At 40.0% G+C, this 20,587-nt stretch overlaps 1 protein-coding gene across 1 annotated transcript in view; it reads left to right on the top strand.

Moving 5' to 3' along the window:
* Nucleotides 1-20,587, top strand: part of tsnare1 (T-SNARE Domain Containing 1) — a 596,230-nt gene that overhangs the window by 511,167 nt on the left and 64,476 nt on the right. The gene's annotated exons all lie outside the window — the stretch shown is intronic.

Here is a 20,587-nt window from a genome sequence, read left to right as displayed (position 1 = left end):
AATGAATTTGCAGTTAATTGTTCTTTGCTATCTTGGTACCACCATTGTCCTGATATTGTGTATTGGTAGAATGCTGGGACATTTACCTGTATCCTTTACTGAAGTAACATTGGTTCTTTTTTTTCAATGTTTTTCTTGTTGACTAGTGTTTGCACATTTAAATTCATCAATTTGAAATAAATCTTTTAGAAGTGGTGCATAACCCATGTTTGACGTCACATCTTTAAAATTAAATTTGCAAGGTGTATTTGAGGGTCAGATTTACTTCTTGAGAAATACAATCATTGTTTTGTTTTAATGTACACTCCACACATAATATTGAGCTTAAGACCATATGCCCATGAGAAATAGAAACAGGAGTATGTCACTTGGCTCCTTGAGCATGCGCTGCCATTCAATAGGATTATGGCTGATCCGACATTGCACACGTTCACTTTTCTGCCCTTTCCCCATAACCCTTGATTCCCCTATTGATCAAGAACCTATCCTAGCATTAACCATACACCAAGGACTCTTCCCCTACAGCTATGTTGGCAAAGCCTCACAACCCACTGAGCGAAGAAATTCCTCCTCATCTCGGTCTTTAATTTGAGACCTTGCTGTGTAGTCCTATACTATTCCATGAGAGGAAAAGTTCTCTCAGCTTTTACCCTATCAAGCCTATTAAGAAACTTGTATGTTTTTCAATGGAATTACTTCTCATTCTTCTAAACTTCAGTGAGTAGAGTCCTAACCTGTTTAGCCTTTGCTAATAAGAGAATCCCTCCATACAAGGGATCATCCAAGTGAACCTTCTCTGAACTGCCTCCAGTGAAATGATCTTTCCTTAAATAATGGGACCAAAACTGCTCTCACTACTGCAGATGTGGTCACATCAGCACCTTAGCCAGTTGCTCTCTTATATTTCAAGCCTCATGAATTAAGGGCTAACATTCATTAACCTTCCTGATTACCTGCTGCACGTTAGTGCTAGCTTTCTGGATGTCTTTTTGTGTTACATCTTTCTGCAGTTTTCTTCCATTCAAATATTACTGTTCTTTTCCAACATTATAGTGCATTTGGCAAATTTTTCTCCACTTACTTAACCTATTCAGTATCTCTCTGTACTGTTTGTATGCCTCTCGCAACCTGCCTTTCCACAAATTCTTGTGCCTTCTGCAAATTTGACTACAGGGCATTCATTTGCTTCCTCCAAGTCATTAACATATATTGTAAACAGTTGTGGTCACACTTATTGTTTTCTGTCCATTTCTCTAACCATGCTCAGATACTATCTCCAATATGGCGGGCTCTTATGACTTTGTAAGATGTGTTGTCAAAAACCTTATAGAAATTCAAATACAACATATCTACTGGTTCCCCTTTACTCTGGTTAAGACTTCCTCAAAAAACTCAAATAAATTAGTCAGATGCAATTTCCTTTTCATAAAACTATGCTGAGCCTGCTTGACAAGATCATGATTTTCCAAATGTTCTGCTATTACTTAATAATTGATTCCAGTACTCTTCCTACAATAGATGTTAGGTTAATCATCCAACCGGAACTCTATCAACAAACACCTCGAGATAGACCCTATTTACCACCCCCTGAGAAAAACAACAGGAAATGACATCACTGCAGGAAATGGCATTACCAACCCAAAGAAACCCAAACATATAAATAGAAAGCAGGAATCATCAGCAGTGCTTCGCCTGGAGGCTCACTGAAGATGTTACCCACTAGGGTGACAAAACGGCTGAAAATGAATCTTTCAGCTCAGCGAGCAAACCTACATCCAGAACCTCAACCTGAGCTACAAATCTTCTCAAAAGGTTAATCAACCAATGGTTTCCTGCTTTTGGCATCCCTCCCTTTTTTTGAATAGAGGTATTACTTTTCCAATCCTCTTGAAATTCTGGATTCTTCAGAATCCAAAATGTTTTGTAAAATTGCAACCAATGCAGCTATTTGTAGCTAGCTCATTTAGAATCCTAGGATGAAAACCATCACAGCCAAGGAACATTTTTGCCTTTACCCCTATTAGCTTGCATAGTACTGCCTGTTGGTCTTTCATTATGTTAGGTGCATGCCTTTCGAGAATGACTCAGAGTTGGAAAGTAACACTTGTGTGATGGCTGTCTTAAGTTTTAAAATTCAGTGGGACATTGATAAAATTGACTGAAGACTAAGAAGAATCACCAGTCTTGGGTCTCAGTAAAGAATGATTGAATAACAACAGCTCTAATCATTCATACTGTATGTTTAGTATAGTAGACTGTTCAAAGTAGATTAATATTTATGTCAAGCAAGATGGAGGGAGGTGTATATGCAGAATGGTGCATGTGGGCTGTCGAATTTTCAAAGGAGTTAAGTTCCAATGCACGCTTACTGTAATAGGAAAGAAACATTTGTAGCTATATTGAATCTTTCATAACCCGAGATTTCGAAAAGCACTTTACAGCTGCTGAAGTATTTTGAATAGTCGTCACTATTATAAGATTTATAATAGTGCCAATAGAACAGAAAAGCAAAATAAAATAGAGAAACATTAACAAATTAGTGGTCAACAAGAGATTGCATAGAACGTTTCCTTTCTTGTATCTTGTTCAAGAATACTTGCCAATTATAGAAAGACCCCTTCATCAGATCTGTTAACCATATTCCCGTCTTGTCTTAATTTGGTGCTTTTTGTAGGAAAAGAAAGTGTTTGGCTCTCAATTGAGTTGAGCTTTTTAAAGATGGTTTACAGCACACATGTACAGGAACTGACACTGACATATACATCATCCACTGTGAACCAAATGTGATTCAACTGTTTGTTCCCCCCCCAGTCTGTGTTATAATTTCACCTCGAGGCAGCACGTTTTCATAGTGTGATCTTTCACACACACTATTGTCTTGAAAAATATGGCTCAAAGTTTTATTATTTTAAATTCAACTTGATAGATAATTACAATAATGTTTCCTCTTCAGTACAAACTTGGATAAATGTGGGCAGTTCTGTCATTTATGGCACTTTTCCACTCTTTTGTATCTCCCTGATGAGTATTTCCCTTATGCATCATCTCTTGCACTTACATTCAGTAAAGCAAGGGTTCCTAAACCTCTACCAATTGCAAACCCCATTTATTGCTTGAGAGTTGCCAAGATTCTGAGAGACTGTAGGGGGGAGAAACCTGAGAGAGCAGCAGGAAACAGAACCGTTCCATCCACACAGTTTTGAAAGTGAAAAGCACCTTAACTTAGGTCGAGACAAAAAAACTGCAGATGCTAGAATTCAAGGTAGACAAGCAGGAGGCTGGAAGAACACCTCAGGCCAGGCAGCACCACAAGATGTGAAGAAGGGTTACACCAAGGAAATGTTGACTTCTCCACCTCCTGATTCTGCCTGGCTTGCTGTATTCTTCTAGCCTCCTGCTTGTCTCCTTCATAGGTAGACAGGATTCAGACGTGCAGAATCAGACAGTTAGGCCACACCCACTGTTTTAAAGAAGACTGTAGCACTGAAAGGGGCCTCACAGCTGTTGAACCTTGGTCAACCATTGCAGCATCAGCTCACAACTTCAAATTTTTGCCTGCCCACCTCATTGAGGGTGGCTGGTGGTGTTACATGCTACAGTATAGGAAGCTCTGCTTTAAACGATATGAGTCAAAATTTGTGAGAAGATTTGTAGCTCGGGTGCTCGTTGTTGTGGTTCTGTTCGACAGCTGGAACTGACAACTGAAAGCGGCAGATTCAAATCACTACAAATGCCGGAGGAAAGATCACAGAAACGCTTCGCAGGAGGCTCCCAAGCACTGAGGATGTCACCTAGACAGGGGACGAAACGTCTGCAACGCAAATTCCCAGCGCGGCGAACAGAACCTCAACAACGATATGAGTCAGCTGGTCAAGGTACGATAGAAGTTAATCATTAATAGAAGTTATACCAGTGATGGAACAACCATGGGGGGAAGTGCTGAATGAAAATATAGTTGGCATACCTTCCTGCCTCAATGACAGTAAATCTCCAGTGAATGTAGCAACAGACTCATTGTAGTATCTATGTAATTTTTAGATTTATAGCAGTCTCTTCTGATGGCCATTAAAGACAAAATTACTTTGCGGATAATGATGGATTGGTGAAAAGAAATGACGGGTGATGGTCCACTGCATTTAGCAATTGTCTGACATCTCCTGTCCTGATAATGAAAATTTTGAAAGAGAATATTTAAATTAACAAGGTCAGTTTGAATTGGTAAACATTTAATTCACATTTATTAGAAAGGAAGATTGGATGATGTGTTCGAGAGAATTGGTCAAGACTTTTCAAGTGCATTATAATTTCAAGGCTTTCCCTGGGTATTATTCAAAATTCATAGGCGAGGGTCAGCTCTGCAGGTAAAAGGTCAGTTTTTTGAACCAACCTTGGATGATGGCATTTTAGCACCAGTTTCAAACTCTTGAATGATGTTGTCAGTCCTTTTGTATTCTAGTCTTGAAGATAGAGACTCCATGAGGCTTATTTTAACCCAACTCACCAGATGGATAATCCATACAATTGTCTGTAGTGATTGTTTTCCTTTCCATCCAGTATTACCATTGCATTGTTTTCCATGTATCTAGCTGCATGTAGTTCTCATTTATATGTAACAGATAATCAATTATTAGAATATTTGGAGAAAAGATATACAGATGATTTACCAGAAGTGCGAGGATGTACAGTTAAAGTTGCCATAGATCTCCCAGACCATAGGGCAGCACTGCCATAACAGAGAGCAAGGACTGATGGTGGTTTACCATGCCTCATGGTAATCTCAGCCAGTGTGGAAATTAAACACATGCTGTTGGCATCACTCTACGTCGCAAACCAGCTGTCCAACCAACTGAGCTAACCAACCACCAATTAGAGGAGACTGAGGTACGTAAGTAGAAGTTAACTACTTGCTAATTAAATATTTTTAAAAATCTATTTATAGAATGTGCTCCAATTCCAGAACCATTACCATGTGCACAGCTTCAGTATTTCATGGTCACAATTGAGATGAAGGAAATAAAGGGTTTGAGGGTGATTGTTCAAGATGGGAAGGGTGAAAGGAATGTTATGTAAAGTGACACACTGTCGTAAACAGACAATGGAGTTGTGTGGCCTGTTTCTGGATTGTAGGTTGTGCTGCAATTCACATGGAATGCCAAAAGACCCTGGAGGTTATTCCTAGCTTTTGAGCAGGTTGATGAGTTTCAAAATCATTGGCCATTTGTTTGGGATAGAATTAGGATTCAAGTGTGAAAATGTGAGTTGATTTGGAAGAGTCAGCATGGATTTCTAATGGGAAAATCTTGTTTGACTGACTTGTTGGTCTTTTTTGAAGAGGTAATAGAAAGGGTAATGCTGCTGCTTTGATGTACAGAGGACCCTCAATTATCTGAAGGACACAGGCGGGGAGTATTTTGTTTGGTTAATCAAATGCCGGATAACATAGTTTAGCTGAACGTCAGGACGTTGCAATCTTGCCGGATAATCCGATATTCAGAATGCCAGATAATTGAGGTTCCTCTGTACGTGGATTTCTCGAATATATTTGAAACCAGTTATCAGGAAAGTTATTAGTCATGGCACAAAAAGAAACAGCAGCAACATGATTACAAAATTGGGTCAGTGATTGGGAGCAGAGAGCAATGGTCAATGGATATTTTTCAGGTTGGAGGAGGGTTTGTAGGTGGGGTTCCCCAGGAATAGTTATTCATAGAATCATACAATCATACAGTATGGAAGCAAGTCATTTGGCCCATCGAGTCCATACCAATCCTCTGAGGAGCGGAGACCAGACCCAATCCCCCTACCCTCTACTTGTAACCCTGTATTTCCCATAGCTAATCCACTTCACCTGCACATCCCTGGACACCATGGGCAATTTAGCATGACCAACCCACCTAACCTACGCATTGTTGGAATGTGGGAGGGAACTGGAGCACCCGGATGAAACCAATGCAGACATGTGGAGAATGCACAAACTCTACGCAGACATGGGGAGAATGCACAAACTCCACACAGACAGTCACCTGATGCTGGAATCATACCTGGACCCCTGTTAGGCAACATTGTTAATCACTGAGCCACCGTGCCACCCTACTGGAGCCCTTACATTTCCTGATATTTATTAATGATCTGGACCTTGGTGTGTGGGGCAATTTCACAGTTTGCAGATGAGTCAAAACTTGGAAGAATTGAAAGCTGTGAGGAGGACAATGTGAAACTTCAAAAGAATATTGACAAGTGGAGTGGGTGGATAGGTGCCACACAAGATTCAATGCAGAGAAGTATGAGTAATGCACTTTGTCTTTCAATGTTTTTCTGACCAATATAAAATAGGGGGCACAATTGTAAAGGGGTTGCAGGAGTATAGACACCTGGATGTATATGTGCACAGATTATTGAAGGTGGCAGGATAGGTATAACGACCAGTTAATAAACCATACAATCTTCTCAGTGTTATTGATAGGGGCATAGAGTAAAGAGAACAGGGAAATGCTGAAGTTCTACAAGGCATTTGTTGAATCTCAGCTGGAAATATCGCATACAGTTGTGGGTGCCGCATTATAGGAAAGATGTGAACTCACGAGAGAGAGAGAGAGTAGAAACAATTTAGAAGAATGGTTCTCAGAATAAGAATCTTCAGTTATGAGGATAGATTAAAGAAGAAGAGACCTAGTGACAACTTGTTCACTTAGAGGGTAGTGCGCGTATGGAATGAGCTGCCAGAGGAAGTGGTGGAGACTAGAAAGATTGCAACATTTAAAAGGCATATGAATGGGAAGGGTTTGGAAGGATATGGGCCAGGTGCTGGCAAATGGGAATAGATTAAGTTGGAATATCTGGTCAGCATGGATGAGTTGGACCAAAGGGGCTGCTTCTGTGCTGTACATCTCTATGACTCTGTGACTCTAAGTTGAGACTGTTCTCCTGAAGAGAGCAGAAGGCAGAGAGTAGACCTGATAAGAGCTTTTCAAAATCCTGAGCAGGCTGGATAGAGTAGACAGGGAGAAGCTGTTCCCACTCAGAAAAGGAGCAAAACAATGAGAGGGCATGGATTTAAAAGGAACAAGAGGATATGGATTTAGAGCGATGTGCAAAAGAACAAGGGAAAAAGGCAGGAAATTGGTACTCGGTAGTAGAATGAGTATTAGCACAACGGCCTGAATGGCCTCCATCTGTGTCATAACAATTATGAGATTCCATGAGCACCCAATGTAGTCAGTGTGCCATTAACCGAAGGATTCATTAGTGTGGTTGATTACACTTATAACAAATGCTGCATTTTTAATGATATGAAGCCTGTTGTTCCTTCTGACCAGGAGAGACTTTGAGCCTTCCCTGTCTGTTTGTATGCTGCAGAAGCTGTAACCATGTGAAGCAAGCATCCTCATCACACCAGTGTGGTAGTCTAGCTGCAAAACCCTTTGCTTAAAATTATTTTAAATTTGCAAGAATGTTAAAGCATCCTCTTTCTCAGTTACTTTCCATTGCATTCTGCTATTGCATTGATGCTGGAAGACTTCTGGGTCATTAGCTTAGAAAGCTCAGCCACTATCTCATATTGCATACACAAAGACCTTCAGTATTCAGTTTACAGATCTCATGTTCTCGGGTCTAATCTTCAGAATGCTTGACTTTGAAGTGGTTTTTGTGATTGTTTTGATTTTTAGTTTTGCTCCGGTGAACAGAGGGCCCATTAGGGGTGTGTGGTTGATGTTGCAATGATATTAATTAGGGACTTGAATTCAACCATCCTCTTTACAAGATAGGCCATGATAAAGCTGTCATTATCCAGCCTAAACCATCCCACCTCCCCCTCCCGTTCAGGTTGGATTGGATTAGAAGTACTTTGAGGGCCATGGCTAAGATGAACAGCCAAAGTCTTTTCCCCAGAGTAGGGAAGTCCAGAACTAGAAGGCATATGTTTAGGGTGAGAGGGGAAAGATTTAAAAGGGACCTAAGGAGCAACTTTTTCATGCATAGAGTGGTATATGAATGGAACAAACTGCCAGAGGAAGAAGTGGGGGCTGATACAATTGCAACATTGAAAAGGCATCTGGATGGGTATATAAATAGGAAGGCTTTAGAGGGATATGGGCCAAGTGCTGGCAAATGGGACTAGATTGGGTTGAGATATCTGGTCAGTGTGATGAGTTGAACCGAAGGCTCTGTTTTCTTGCTGTCCAAATCTATGACTCTATGATTCTTGTTACTGTGTAGACAGTATGTTTACCAGTCTTGTTCACAATATTACTTGAATTACTCAGTGGGAACCATAGCAAATCAAAGAGGTTTCAATGTAACATTTTCACTTTGGGTACCTGCCACAATTTACCTCCATGTGGAAAATTAAAAGTAACTAAATTAACTGTATTGATCTGGTGCCATGCACATCTGGTGCCAAAGAGGTTTCTGATGATAGCTGTGGTATTGGGGCAGAACAATGTCATAACAAAATGGAAATAAAAAGTCTTTGGTCTACAGTCAATCCTAGTGTGTCAGTCACTCTATGGTTCCATTCCCACGTTGCCAATCTTTACATGTGTGCTATTCGTGAGGTGAGAGTCAGGCCATTTGCCTGTGGGAGAATGACAGGCAGACCCAGTCCTATGCCTTCCTTATTTTCACTTTCTCATTTTTCAGCAGCAGTTACTGGACGGCTTTTGAAATTAAACAGAAGATGGTTGATTTATTTCCTTGCCTCGTCTGGGCTTTGTAGAGGCCAGTTGTAGCAACTGAACACTTGAGAAAAATCAGCTTCCTCAGCAGAGACTGGGAATTAAACCAAACCTTATGGCCTGTAATGCTCAGTTACACACTGCCTTTAGCAGCTGAACCATTGGGAAGATCACTTGGGATGTTTTTGTACATCTGTTTTTGGAGGTTGTAAGTAAAATGTAACAAAAGTAATTTTAGCTCAAATCCTACGTGCCAAGAGTTATTTCAAATGCAGCAGAGTTGTTTTGAGACAATCTGACAAATATTCAGCAGCTAACCAACACAAATATTAATTCAGTCAAAAATCCAAGGAATGTAAATCTTGAAAATGGCATTAATTGTCATTATCCATCGTGCAGAAATTTTACAATATGTTGTTCTTCAGTACTATGATCACTGGGTCACATGGAAAATAATGCTGCTTATTCTTTGTGCCCAGTATTCATCATGCTGACCTAAAGATGTTGGTTCATGCTGAGGTTCAATGATTTCTAGAAACCTTGGAGTTTCTCATCCTAATGGTCATTCACAGTGGGTGCTGACAAACCTAGGAGACATTACAATGAAATCTGCAAATACCCTTTCTCGCTGGGATTCACTATCTAGTGAGTAGGTATGGTAACCACATTTATTTTTAGGCTCTGTAGGCTGGGGAGGCGGAGGTTAAGTGTAGTGCCTACTGTAGCTACTGGTTCAGATCAGCTAATGGAACGTACAGCAAGAAGACCGAATTTGTAGCCATTATTTTCTGTGTGGCTGGTTTCCACATTTTAGAAATACACTGAACAATCAAAGCTTCAGGAGCAAACAGCAAAAAAAAAACTGACAGAACAGTGCAGTTGATAGAAGGCAATTCCCTCTATATAGTGGAATTTACTCAAGCAAGTAATTGCAGACCTGAACCTGAATGTTACCATGGTGTGACAAGCATTATTGGAACCTGCTGTCATTGTTGATTGGGTCAATGTACTCTAACATTCCCAATATATACTCTATTTTCTTTTGCTCTTGGTGTCACAAGATTTGAAGTACATCCCAAGAGACATCTATACAAACAGCTTAGTATCTGTTGTAAGTGATGTCTTTCCTATCTGTCAACAATAAGGAGTGAATATTATACTTTGAAACAAAATCATTTAAGTTAAGCGTTGCTATCAGATTGTTAATTTGGAGGCTGCATAAACAGCAAAATAGCACCAAAGTTCCAAATATTTGCTCAAGCTTGATTCAGACACTCAGTTGCTGAGTTTGTTTCTGGTACCACCAGAAACCTCAGCGAGGTATGTAAACAGGGGAGAACAGATGGCTGAGAGCGGGCAACACTCAAGAGGCTAGGATGACATTACAAACCCTGAATACAAAACTCTTGCAGCTTACACTGTCATTTTAACACTGTTATCAGCTGTTTGCCTCACTTGGAAACAACCCAAGCATTTTTGCTGGAATTTTCCACTCAGTTTTGATAATTTTTTTGGATTTATTTTAAGTTGACAAAACATTATTCTAATGTCCATCAAACCTGTAATTTTCAAATTCATTCATGAGATGCAGGCGTTGCTAGCTGGGCCAACATTTCATATCTATCTCTAACTGCCCTTGAGAAGGTGGAGGTGAGCTGTCTTCCTGACATGACAGAACAAGAAAGATTAACACATACATTTTGGAATCCTGCCCAAAAGCCGGTCTGAGGAAGCATTAGCTAGACATAGGTCCAGGATCAGCTTTGAAGACTACTGTGCAGTCAGTGTTCATTTGGATCTGTTTATGAATGACGAATTTCCACTTGACTCAAGTATTAGAGGGTTTCTGGTGTCTGAGAATCTGCAACCTTACCATGAATCTCATCTTTCAGACAGGAGGAAGAAATAGGGGAGGCAGTTCAATTGTTGCCATTTTCATTTATGCAATGTTTCTTTGCATTCTGTATCTATTCCCTTTTCTATTTCCTTCCACAGTTTCTATGCTGTTTCATTTCTCTCTTGTGTGCCTCTGATTTAAAACCCACTTAGATTTAAATATAGTCTTCCATGTGAGAAACCGTGACAAAGGGCTTCACAGGAACATAATCAGCCAAATATTTACAGTTTGTCAAGCAAGATGCATCAGGACATGGGACAAAAAAGGTTAGGTATCAGAAGCATCATAAAAGAGCAATGAGAGGCAAAGAGATGTTCAGACTTTCGAATCTCGACAAATGGAAGACACAACTACCAATGTTGGAGTGAAGGATGCTGTTGGTTAGACCAGGGAGAAATGCAGATCTCTCAGAGGGTTGTAAGGCTGGAAGATATTAGGGAGATGGCAAGCGGAGATGGGTGAGGTGTTGCGGGTACTATGGAAAGATTTGAACATAAGGATTATGTACAATCTGGAAGCCAATGTAGGCTAGACAGCATAAGGATAATGAGAGATGGGGACTCATGTGAATATTGATGAGACTTATTTGGCTCATTATCCTTCAATTTCTATTTATTTCTCTGCCAGTTCTTCCTGTGACATGGGATTTTTATATACAGAAAATTGCTAAACTCAACAATGCACAGCTTATTTCAGAGACTAACTCTACTTTCCAACCTTTGCAACATAGTTTCAACCCAGTCCCCTCAAATGAAAATATAGGAAGCCATTTACATTGCATACTTGCATTGGATTTATGGTTACTTGATCAACATCTATAATAATTTAGTATGAGAAGAAATGTTCCAGTATCTTTGTAGCCTAGCTCATTTTCAATCTCTTTAACTCCTGTTTATAATCAAGTTCTTTTTATCTTGTTACTTCTTATCTCTGACTGTTTTCTCAGCTTCTTTTGTTTCTCTCCTTGAGCTGCTGTGTCTGTTCCATGGAATTAAATTGAGTCAGTGCAAGTTTCCATGTATGGGCGTTAACTCTTACCCAGGTTCTGAACCGTTATTTGAGACTTGCCTCAGACCATGTTGCATACAGTTATGTTGCTTACAAGCTTTACAACATGTATTAATGAAGTCACAGTAAGCACCAGTTTTTAGATTTGATTTGGTAAATTTGCAGATAAGACAAAAACCGACTGGTCATTGATAGTGAAGAGGATGGCTGTTCACTGCAGGGAGATATTGATGGATTGGTTGAGTGGACAGAAAAATGGCAAATGGAATTCAATTCAGAGAAATGTGAGACTTTGAATTTGGATAGGACAAATACCGCAAGGGAATATACAGTAATCGGGATTATGTTTTGAGGGGGAGAGGAAAAGAAAGACCCTGGAATGTGTATCTATAGATCACTGAAGCTGGCAGGTCAGACAGGTAAAGTGGTCAAGAAGGCATATGGGATGCTCTCCTTCATTGGCTAATGCATTGAATATAAAGGTTGGGGTGTAAAAGACAGATCTATGGAAGTTGTTGTAAAGCCAATATTTTGTGTAGTTTTGGTCACCAAATGACAGGATGGATATAATTGCTCTGAAGAGGGTACAAAGGAGATTTATAAGAATGTTGCCAGGTCTTGAAAATTGCAGTCATGAGACAGCTAGAGTTGCCTTATTTGAGGTATACAAAATAATGAGGTATTTGACTAAAATGGACAGAGAGGAAAGGTCAGTTAGGAGGAGGCATGGGCTAATTGATAAAAGTAATAGAGAGAACAAAAGGGAAAAAAAAACTTTTTAACCCAGAGGGCGCAGAGTATCTTGAATTCACTGCCCAGTATATTGGTTGAAGCAGAATCCCTTAACTCATGTGAAACTAACCTGGATCTGCATCTGAAGCACTGTAATCTATAAGGCTACAGACCAGATATGGGAAGGTGTGCTTGGAATGGGCAGCTAGTTTGTTCTTACAATATCAAAGGTTCTCATTCCCTGCCCTAGTAGAGGTGCAGCCAAAGCTGTAGAAGGATATGTCTTCCTCATCCCCCACACTTCTAATATTAGAACAAAAGGTGGGCAGAGGATGTCTCCATCTTGACATGTCCTACCCTGTTCTTACTGTCCAGGAGCCTGCTGCTCCTCTCAGTCTGTGAGAACTGACTAATCAGCTTTAAGAGCCCATCTGCATTCCTTGAATATCTGACCCTCCCCACCCATTCCCCCCCCATGACCTATTGAGGGTATAATTGAATGACTGCTTCTCCATCCAAAGGTTTTTGTAGCTCTTCAGCAACCATCCATGCCATAGTTTCTCATGGGAAGGTAGAAACCAGTCTCCTCTTCTCTCTGTAAAGCATTATATCCCTGGCAGGAAAATGCCCGGAATTTTATTCACAGGATCTCGACACTCGCAGACTGGCAGCTTTAGTCAGCTTGAATTTTGAATGTTATGTTTAAGAACGTCTTGGAGAAGATAGATTAAAGCAGTCTGGTGGATATAATTGGTGCTTCTGGAAAACATTTAATAACACAAAGCTGTTAAAATGGATTAACTTTTGGAATTAATATCTCTTCAGCCTGCTGAATTAAAAGTCAGATAGTGGCAAGTTCTGATGAACAGAAAAAGCTGGTACAGAAATAATGACTTTTGAATCCCTGTCATTATCTCATCCACTACTTCTATGCAGAAGCTGGTCAGAAAACTTGTAAGGAAACTATCAGGACAATCATAGTGTCTTTACTATGCAAAATGTTTTCTAATCAGCCTGTCCAGAGCTGTTAATACACACCCTCTAGAGCAGGTGAGACTGGAGCCAAGCCTCCTGGATCTGAGGTAAAATTCAATGGGATCTTGTTTCTGGTAATCAGGCATTTGTTCTAGAGACCGCAACTCGGGTCCTCTAAACACAAGGTAGTTTGTTCTGACCCTTCCTGTCCATTAGAAGAGAAAGAAGGCAGTTAGGCAGCTGTGTGATGTGACAGAGAAATGTCTGTGACATCAGAACAGTTTCAGTGGCATCATAAAGAAGTAAATTATTGTAAAATAATCTTCTATTGCTACTATCCATTAAATATATTTAATTCCAAAGGAATTACTTTTGATGGAATATCCGAGAACAGTAGGTGGGCAGTTTGGGGAGCGAGTTCTGAACAGTACGCTGCCTGATATCATTGAGCTTGACGACGTTCTTTGAGACTGCCAACCTGCATAAGTGGGAATCTACAGCATAAGCAAACTGAATTGTAGGGCCTGGCTGGAAGCCTTGAGGCCACACTGCCAAAACGGAGGTAAGAACATCCCAAAGATTATACCTTTTCCTAAGTTTTCCAACAAGTGTGACAAAAATAGCACCACAAACGAAAGCCATGACAATGCCATTTCGAGAAGACATTTGACTTAGATAATTTCATATATTGTTGCCAATATCTTTAGTTAATTCAGAATTTTTCCTCGATATTCCCAACACCACAGAGAAGGGAAGTCACTTGACACAGACTAACTCTCAGGTATCATCCCCTTCTCATTGGAATCCTTTTCACAATGATCTATTAGCATGCAGCTATTAGTTGAAAAGATGTCCACATCAGAGGTCTGTAATGATTTAGCTACATTGACATGGAACATTGTCTCATACAGGCCAGACTGGGTAAGGTGGGCAGGTTTCCTTCTACAAAGAACATTATAGAAACAATTAATTTTTATGCCAATTCAGCAACTCCCATGATCATAATTACTGGTGCCAATTTGCTATTCTATTCCATTCTATCGATTGTTAAAGTCTGCATCAGTAAGTTCTGATCCAAGTCTTCTCTGATTTATTATGGTCTAGACTTTTCAGTTACTAGCCTCCCGGCATAAACACACACTGCTGCATCTGCATCTGATATAATTCAGTTAATCTTCATTTGTGTAAATTATGTGGCAATTCCAATCTTGGTTCTACAGATTCTGCAAATGTTCATGTTCACACTAAGACATGAGTTTTCTTTTCATCCTTCACTTGTAGGACATGGACGTCATTGGCTGGGCCAACATTTATTGCCCATCCCTATTTGCTTTAAGAAGGTAGTAGTGAGCTGTATTTTTGGTCAACTGCAGTTATGTATTATAAGTAGATGCACAAAACTGTTCGGAAGCGAGATCCAGGACTTAGAAGGTGATCTATTTCCAACTCAGGATAGTGAGTGCATTGGAGGAGAATTTGCATGTGTTCCCATGCATTTATTGTCTTGGTCCTTCCAGGTAGAAGTAATCATGGGTTTGGAAGGTGCTATCTGAGCAGATTTGGTGCATTTCTGCAGTGCATCTTATAAATGGTACACAGTGCTGCTCCTGAGCATTGGTGTTTGATGGAGTGGATGTTTGTGGATGTGGTGCCAATCAAGGTTTGTCCTGGATGGTGTCAGACTTTGTGAGTGTTGTTGGAGGTGCATTCTTCTCTGCAAGTGGGAAGCATTCCAGCACACCCCTGACCTGTGCCTTGACACGCTTTGGGAAGTCAGGAGGTGAGTTACTGCTGAACCTCCTGTTACCTCCAAGGTAACAGTGCTTATTCTTTACAAAGTTGTACTGGTTGAAAGGCTTCCACAAATCTGAATTGCAGAATCGTTTAAAAGTGTGGTTAAGTCAATTAAAACATAATATAGTTTTCTATCCCTCCAATGCAATGCCAGGTGAGTAAAAGTCTCCCCAATTTGTTAAGGAACAAGATTGGCTTCTAAATACAGCAGAGTGATTTACGTCTGCAATGCACCCGAGCAGACAGAATAAAATTCAACAATGACAAATATAAAGTATTGGACTTTGTCAAGTAATGTGCATCCTAATTGTACAATCAATAGAATCAAACTGGTGCGTGGAGATTCAGGAAGGAACTGAGGAATAATAAAAGACAAATCACTAACAATAACCATACTATATAGCAAAATAATTTAAGAGTTGAAAGACATAGACTGAACAGAAGAGTATATGAACCAGTATTGACTTTGACGTAAGAAATGATTATGCAGCAGTTTTAGAACGAAGATGATTAAAGAGGGAGGCTTAATCAAGGAAAAGATATTAGATAGTATAAATTGCAAAGGAAATCACTGATAATGAAGTCAAACCACCTTCAACCTATCTGACTATTTAACTGCCTTTTTTGCTGTTTTGTACCCCTCCCCATATCCTAAATCCTTCGTTTGATTTGTTGAAATGTGCTGTGAGTCTGAACTAAGTCAAATATTAATTTGTATTTCTTCGCATTTTGGACTTGAGGCAGTTTTCAACTGAAGAAAGGATATTTCACTGGAGCAAAAGAAACACTGACTCGCATTCAAACAGCTTCCAACTTGCATCACTATGTAAGTCACATTCCATTGTATGAGATGGAGGGATGGGATTCTATAGAAACCATCACCTCCTGGAGAGGTGCAAGCAGTTTCCTTCCTACCTGATAAAAGGGTATATTCAAAGTATGCAACAGGACTCACCTTGCATCATGAAGACAAGCAGCCAAGCAAGTGTTTAGTGTGTGTAATTGGACTTAAGCTGGCAGAAGGTACCAGCAGGAGTGAGAAAAAGCTGCTCTCCTTCTGTCTTGTGCTCTCTTTTATTCCCCTGCCCCAAAGTCCAATCGCTAAGCCTGATGCCCTGTCTGTCGAGTTGTGAACTGTGCCTAACACCCTGCAGGCAGAGATTTCTACAGGAATCGTCAGTGAATTTCGACAGCAAAATCTCCAGAAGGAAAGGGAACATGATAGTATTTTGAAACAGTATTGCAGTTGAGAATTGAAAATCTGAGAATTCTAGCCGGCCTATATAAGCTGTGAACTGACTCTTTTTCAATGTCTTTGTGACTTAGCAATTGGCCAAATTTACCCTGCCTGTATTTTTGTGTTTTTTAAAATTATTTCATGGGATGTAGGCATTGTTGGCTGGGCCAACATTTATTATCTGTTCTGAGTTGCCCTTGAGAATGTGATGGTGAGCTGCTTTCTTGAAACACTGCAGTCTATGTACTGCAAAATTTGTGTTTGGATTTTGAGAACATGTAATATGTTCTGAGTCTTCTATTAATAGTGGTTTAATGTTTTTACATAGCTCAGTTTCAGAACATTAAACTTGACGTCTTATTTTGTGGAAAAACTGAAGAAAACCATTTTGATTCATCCTTTACATGAGCAGATGAACAGGAAAGGACATACACTGGAATCTTAGGTCCTTCTTTTAAAGTCAAATGAGAGGAAAAAGACAGGAAAGCCATTTGATCTCTCTTCACTTTGGTGTAAAAAAATGTTTTTTATTAATGTTGCTTCAATTTTATATAGTTGCCCCTTATTTTGTAGTTTTGAGACTGGACAGTTAATGGTTTGATAACTTATTCAGGCAATTTGCGTCTTTCGATGTTAGCTTTGTATCTTTTCACTTCACTGCTTCCAGAATAGAGGCATCCTCTTTGTCTCATTGACCAGAATTAGACAATGTACTGCAGACAAAGCCTGATCAAGATACTACAGATCTTCAGCTTAAAGTCTTTGGACTTCTGTTCTACTAATTTGATTAAAAATAGATAAGCTAGATTGATATTTCATTCGTTTGGTTTGTACTGTTGAAAGGTGACTGACCAAGATATCTTTAAATTTCATGTCAACTTCACCTTCTCACTTAGCTAGATTGACACCAGTCAGTGAATAATGAATATTCATTTTAATAATCATCTCTATTAAGATTAACTTCCAGAGTTCTCTTTGCTTGTACTGTTACTTCTATAGCATTTGGATGCTTTGGTAGATTCAGAATCAAAGAAAACTTGCAGTGTGGAAGCAGCCTATTCAGCCCATTGAATTCACATCCAACTTGGATTTGGATTCTGTATCGACCTTGCTTGTCAAGAATAGAGCTCCAGCATGCACTCTTAAAGCAGTCACAGACAAATAAGATAGGCTGTAGACTATTCAGAAGTACATAAGAACATGCAAACTAGGAGCAGGAATTCAGTCCCTCGATGCTACCCCATTTAATATAATAATGTCTCATCTCTGCTTTAACTCTACTCTCTGCCCACTCCCCATAACTTTTAACTCAACACTAATTACAAATCTATGTATCTGTTTCTCAAATTTATTCAGTGTCCTGGCATCCATTGCACTTTGTGTTAGTGAAATACAATCAATTCACAACACTTTGAGGAAAGTAGTTGTCTTCATCTCTGTTATAAATCTACTGCCCTTTATCCTGACACTGTGACCTATGTTGCCTCACAAGGGGAAGCATCCTCTCCACGTCTAGTTTGTCAATTGTGTCTCTCAATTAGAGCTTCTCTCATTCTTCTGTACTCCAGGCAATTTAGGCCTAAACTGCCCCAATTGCTGCTCATGATTTCATCACTGGAGTGATGATTTGAAAGCAGTAACATAGTGCATTAACTAAATAGACAGGAGAAGCACATAACCTGTGAGAATTGAGGTCAGTCGACAGTGTGTCTGGGGGGGGATCTCGGTAGTTTCTGATGGCAACATCCTACTCTCCTGCCAAAGTATTAGGGGCATTTCCCTCAGTCTTTCATCTTCCATATTCAATTTTCCATCTGAATAAGGCAACTGGCCTGTTGAGCACTGATACCTGAAAAGCACTGTTCTCTATTGAGAATTTGTAAATACACATCTTTTTCACAGTGTAGGAGTTAATTATCTGCTGGCACCCTTATAACCGATTAATACAGGATGAGGTACCCAACATATTAGGATGGTCACGTTTCTCCTTATCCATTTCTCATGAAGAGTCATTCTTTGACCTTTGTGAAAGGTAAAGGTACATTTTCCGTAGAGGACCACAGGGCTGTTGTCTTATTAGAGAGAGGAGACTGGTAGCGGTTTAGTCTGAAGATCACCCTGCCTCAGGTAAGGGAAAGGATGAAAAGGAAAGTTATTCAATAGCCTCAACTACTACTGGAACACATCATTCTGCATTGCAAACCAGCTAGCTGAACTAACCGACACTCATTATTTGCAAACCAATGCGCTGCACCCACTTCCATGGCCCCTCATAACCCCAAAATCAACCAGTGTCCCAGCATGAGTTCCAGTAGCCCCTCATATGCCCTGTGCAAAGGTATTTACCCTTATATACCTTATCCTTCTATCCTTCTCCCTGGTGTCTTATAACCCTATGTTACCCTATTCCCATCTAGGCATCTTCTATGGCTCCTGACCGCTTGATACCCATGTCCGTAATTACCCTTATGCTTTCATGCTAACTCAGTGCCAACTCTCAATCTACCACACTTTGTCCTTCTCTCTCCATGTTAACAATTATCCAGCATTGTAATAATTCAGGAGATATTGTTTTTGAAGATATCACTATTCCAAAAATGACACCCTCATTGATACAAAAGAAACCAAACATTGAAGTTCCATCAACTAATCCCTTATAAAAATATACATATCACTTAAATTCTCAAATCCATATGTCAACAAATATTTCCATCCCAAAGATTATTGGAGTTCCTTTTTATCAAAAGGCTCACTTGACAGGCACCTCATTGTGAAAAAGGTAGCTTGTGAAATCAGCTCCAATCCTATAGTGGCATATTCAGCCACTGGAGCCTGATCTGCCATTCAGTAATATCATGGTTTATCTGACTGAAACCTCAAATTTATATTCCAGCCTACCTCTGGTAACCATTCATCCATTGCTTAACAATATTCTATCTACTTGTACCTTCAGATTACTTTAGGACTCTACTGCCACCATTTTTTCAAGAAGAAAGATCTTAAAGAGTCATGACCCTCTCAGAGAGAAAAAAAAATTGCCTCATCTCTGTTTAACCAATGACCCCTCATTCTATATTCTCCTATTCGAGGAAGCATCGACATTGTCCAGGCACCTGAGCAACATGTATACTTTAATCAAGATGCCTCTTAATTTTATCAACTTCAGTGGATACAAAATCTGTCCACCATTTTCTTATAGAGCAACTCTATCACCATCACATCTAATCATTACCACTAACTCTGCATTCCAGGTATTAGTCTTGCAAAATTTCTCTGAACTGCTTCCAATGCATTTATACCCTTTGTTAAGTCTTATTGAATTCTTCGAGGAGGTGACCAAGCATGTGGATGAGGGTAGAGCAGTGGATGTAGTGTACATGGATTTTAGTAAGGCATTTGATAAGGTCCCCGATGGTAGGCTTATGCGGAAAGTCAGGAGGCAGGGGATAGAGGGAAATTTGGCCAATTGGATAGAAAACTGGCGAACTGGTCGAAGTCAGAGAGTGGTGGTAGATAGTAGATATTCAGCCTGGAGCCCAGTTACAAGTAGAGTTCCGCAGGGATCAGTTCTGGGTCCTCTGCTGTTCGTAATTTTTATTAATGACTTGGATGAGGGAGACGAAGGGTAGGTCAGTAAATTTGCAGATGATACGAAGATAGGTGGAGTTGTGGACAGTGAGGAGGGCTGTTGTCGGCTACAGAGGGACTTAGATATGATGCAGAGCTGGGCTGAGGAGTGGCAGATGGAGTTCAACCCTGCCAAGTGTGAGGTTGTCCATTTTGGAAAAACAAATAAGAATGCGGAATACAGGGTTAACGGTAGCAGAGGGATCTTGGGGTCTATGTTCATAGATCTTTGAAAGTTGCCACAGGTGGATAGAGCTTGTAAGAAGGCCTATAGTGTATTAGCGTTCATTAGCAGAGAGATTGAATTCAAGAGTCGTGAAGTGATGTTACAGCAGTACAGGACTTTGGTTAGGCCACATTTGGAGTACTGTGTGCAGTTCTGGTCACCTCACTTTAGGAAAGATGTGGAAGCTTTGGAGAGGGTGCAGAGAAGATTTACCAGGATGTTGCCTGGAATGGAGAATAAGTCGTACGAGGATAGGTTGAGAGTTCTCGGCCTTTTCTCGTTGGAACGGCGAAGGATGAGGGGTGACTTGATAGAGGTTTATAAGATGATCAGAGGAATAGATAGAGTAGACAGTCAGAAACTTTTTCCCCGGGTACAACAGAGTGTTACAAGGGGACATAAATATAAGGTGAAGG

The sequence above is a fragment of the Chiloscyllium plagiosum genome, chromosome 4, assembly GCF_004010195.1.
Source record: "Chiloscyllium plagiosum isolate BGI_BamShark_2017 chromosome 4, ASM401019v2, whole genome shotgun sequence".
Lineage (NCBI taxonomy): Eukaryota > Metazoa > Chordata > Chondrichthyes > Orectolobiformes > Hemiscylliidae > Chiloscyllium > Chiloscyllium plagiosum.
The sequence above is the reverse complement of the archived record's forward strand: the minus strand, read 5'-3'. Positions and strand labels throughout refer to the sequence as shown.